The following is a 4,369-nucleotide window of genomic DNA, read 5'->3' on the forward strand; positions in this document are numbered from 1 at the left end:
AAAAAAGGCGATCTCTTAAAGAATTACTAAATTGTAAGAGCAGCAATATAATATTCAATCTGTCCTTCACAGGATTCAGCTGAGATGAGAGCTCATTTCTGAGTCGTCCAAAATCTTGTCAAAAAAAAAACGAAGCCCCGGAGCTTCACATATCCATCGTGACCGTTGACGACATCTGTCACTCATCATTTCTGATTCCTTAAAATCCAAATGGGAGATTCTCCAGCGGCAGGATAACTGTGATGTACTACTGCCTGTGAGGAAAATATCTGCTACTGCTGACGCCCAATTGAAGCCTAACATTTCAGAAATCTAAGTATCTTTGGATTAATTTCATAGTTATTATTTCAGTTCAAGTAATTTAGAACGACAAGTAACATCCGACTTATGACCGGGATCGGTTCTGACCAACCAGTCCTAAGTCGGATTGGACGTAAGTCAAATGCCATTCAAAATAGCCGAGGCGAGGGTTACAGGGTTATAGGTTCTACTGTAGAGGTAGATGGCTGTGTGAGAGTGAGATGTTGGGATACTGTGCTGCCGTAACTGTCGTACGCATTGCAGGGCTGCTACGAGCTGCGGTGCCAGACATTGAATTAAAAAAAAAAAAAAGCATCTGCTGGCCGTAGTTGTAAGTACGGGAGGACGTAAGTCGAGCAGGTCATAAGTCAGATGTTACTTGTACAGTGTCTTTAAACATGGTGACAAAACACAGCTGCACTTTTCTTGATTGAAAGTTTTGACTTGAAACGAAGCTCTTAGAGTCACATAAACCTTGGTAGGGCTCTGATATGTTTGTAGCTTTGTGTCGGCGCCGAAGTGCAACAGAAATTGCGATGAACTTGGGTGAAAAAAAAAATAAATCTGAAAGTCAAAGAAAAGCAGTGCATTTTAATGTAATGCTAGGCTAACAGGCAGCAAAAAACAAATAGCTCAGTTTCTTTTGCTCAACCATCCTTCCCTAGCACGTTTTGATTTCCTTTCCTCGCAGCCTCCTGACATTTCTTTTACTGTTACTTTTGTGTTCCACCTCTTCCACTTGGTCCAACATCCGTCAAAAGTTTTGTTTTTGTTTTGCTTCTACTTATCCAGCTAACAAGATGGCTGGGACTTCCTCCCTCCCAGACACCTAGCACTAGCACAAGCTCGCACTCCAAGGGTTGGAAGTGAAGGAAGTGAAGGAAATGTTGCTGACCATAATTTTGGCAAAAGCAAGCTGATAAAATGAGAAGGACAGGACTATTCTCTCTTCTGCTGCGTGCTGATAGCCATGCATATCCACAGTATTGCACTACAATGTCAGAATAGTCACAGCAGAACTGAAATACTTTCAGGCCATTTTGGACCGACACGCTCCACAAAACAAGAAAAGAGAATCCTGCCGACGTGCTTCACGTCTCCTCATACATCCTAGTGAATCCATCATCCAGAACACTCCAGGCACTGGCCTCAACATCTTGAGAACTCTTCTGCTCAGGACATATTTTCCTCAACCTGTATTTACTTAGTTCCAGTGATCTGGTAAGCTGACATGTGCTCAACAGCACTTCGCTCTTGCAACTTCAGGGGGTGTCGCATGGATCAAACACAAAATATTGATTCTTTCAAAGCCGAAGTCTGGAGTTATAAAGGTGAGTTTGAAACACCTCTTGCCTTTTAAGTGAAACAAATAAAATACCTCACAGTGAGGGAAGAGTTCTGCCGATCCAGCCATTTTTTGGGGGGGTTGGAGAGCAGTACAAAAGTACAAAGCCCATTGCGAATACCTGTCAGTGACTGTAGCTTCCAAGTCAACGTGTAGTGGAAATACGTGGGAACCTTCTTTTCCTACTTCAAGCGAGCAAACAGTCAAAGCAGTCTGACATGTGCGGGTCATCTGGAATCACCAGGCACTCGCCGTCGTGTGTAGCTGCTTGCAGATTTACATTTTAAACGGACAGAACTGCAAGTAAACGCATGACATTTAAAAATGTAATGAAGAATTTTACGGCAGCCGACTATCGTTCCTGTGCTTTCAACTCATACAGCTGCTTGTTTGGTTCCTGAAGAGTCAGGTCCTCTGGTTTGCAGAAGTGACCGCTACACCACTGCTCAGTCCGCAAATACAGGCCTGACAAACCTTAGCACTAAAAATACACAACTTCTGTGGCGAAAAGTTGCACATTTTTAGCCTCAACTTAACTCAATGGCTGCCAAAAACCTTCGATCCAAACCAACGGCCTGTTCATGGCACATGTGCTAAAACATTTAATTGATACACAACTGGTCAATTTCAGGGAGAAATAAGTACAAAGAACTTGACACACTGAACTATTTAAACATGCTTGCACTCACAAAGGCAAGCCGCGGCAGCAACCGCAGCACACAGGGAAAAACATAACCAGATGTTCTCCTCGTAGGCTCGCCAACCCCCTCACACACACACAGTTGTGGGCCACACATGGGCTTCGTATTAGAGCTCGCCAGTGTCTTCTCTCTTTTCACAGAAGCTCACATCCACTGAGGACACTGCTCACTTGCAAAACAGAAGTTGCAAACACAGGTACAGCAAACAAATCCGCTGTAAATGACTTGATAGACCGAAAAGGTACCGACTCTGGGCAACTCAAGATAAACGTTTGCATACGTTGTGAAAACCTGAAACCATTTGACTTGGATGTGACTCTAACGTCAAGTCATGTGCACATACAGAAATGACCTTCAATTTGTGTTGTTCAATTCCTACAAGACAAGAGGAGGAGGAAACCCTGAACGGTTCACCAGTCCACTCCGGGGTAAACAGGCAACCAGTCACACACATGGAGACTTCTGAGATATCAATTCATCTTTGCATGTTTTTGGACTGTGAGAGGAAATCAGAGTGCCTGGTTGAAACCCACTCACACTCAGGACACACTGTAGGTTCACTTCAACCTGAAGACTTTTTATATTGAGAATGTGAGGAAGGAATAATTGTGAAAATAGTTGGCATTAAAACTGAAAATTCCCCCTCCACCCCTAAAAAAGGTATTGCAAAAAATAAAGATATTAGTGGTTGAAAAACGTAGGAGCACCTGTGGCGTGTGTACTTTGACTTGGGTCACCTGAGTTTCATTTGTTCCATCAAAGGGAGAATGTGACGTCTAATAACTGGGCTTCTACTCCTCAATAAGATAAACATGTTTTATGCTATTGTGTTAAAATATTTTGACAAATATCCCAATAGACATTTTTATTTTTTGTCAGCTGCATCAAGCCAATCTGAACAGAATGCAATTTCAGTAAATGGTCCATAACAACTATCTTCTTCCATGTTTATTACCTCTGCTTGTGAGAAGACAACCAGTCAAACACTGCAGAGGGATCATGAAAAGAGTTTGACACCTGTGTCTTCCTTTTTTCTTAGATTATTTTTATTCAAATGTTTTCAGCCTATAATTGGACAAATATGTGAAATGGTTCCACTGAAAAAACTGTCCTATGTATAATGTTGCTTCATTTGTGTGCCATGATTCTAGTTTAAAACTTGATTATTTTTAGCCTTCATTTCTTAATATGCATTACAATGCATCTAGAATCATAGGTTACATTTTGTACTTAAAACCTGCTTTCAAAGTGTAAGCGCTCAAGTGAGGAAATAAAGGGTGATGAGTGAGAATGAAAGATATGCAGAGAACATGGAAGACAAGACGTGAATGACTACCATCATCTAAGAGTTGAGTGTCATAAGCAGGTAGTGCTGAAAAAAAAAAAAGGATTTTGCAAAGATCTGCCAGTAGATTGGCCTCCTTGGATGAAGTTGTCTTCAAGTGTTCGCTTAGACGTTGTGTTGCATGGACCATTGTTTCCTCATTTAGTAAGAATTTATTAGCAAACGCTTTAAAGACACGCAGCACTTGTGCTGCAGGAGGGAAACGAAAAAAACGGAAGAAAGACACACACACCTTACAACTTCGATCTGCTGCGTCTCCTCCACAAGAGGCTCTGGCAGGCCCTCAGGTTGAGGCCCATATTAAAGGGAGCTGTTCTTTTGGCTATGTGTTGTGTGTGAGAGTGTGAGTGTCTGTGTGTGTGTGTGTGTGTGTGTGTGTGTGTCCTCAGGCCCCAGACAGGAAGGAAGAGAGTGGGCCCAGCAGAACAGCTCCAGAATTCCGGTTTTGTTTTTCTTCTTTTTCCATCGGTGGAGAGTTGAAACTGCCTTAAAGAAACAGGCACTCACTATGTTCACCATCAACAGTGGAGGCTGCTATCAGAGCGGCTTAGAGAAAACACTCAGGAAGGCAGCGCTGGTGTTGTCAGTGGAGCTAGAGAGACCGACTGAACCCCATCCACCAACTGTTGGTTGGTCGAGCTCATCTTCTTAAACAAAAGTCAAAAGTCAAACCTGGGT

This window comes from Synchiropus splendidus, chromosome 6 (assembly GCF_027744825.2).
Source record: "Synchiropus splendidus isolate RoL2022-P1 chromosome 6, RoL_Sspl_1.0, whole genome shotgun sequence".
Taxonomy (NCBI): Eukaryota; Metazoa; Chordata; class Actinopteri; order Syngnathiformes; family Callionymidae; genus Synchiropus; species Synchiropus splendidus.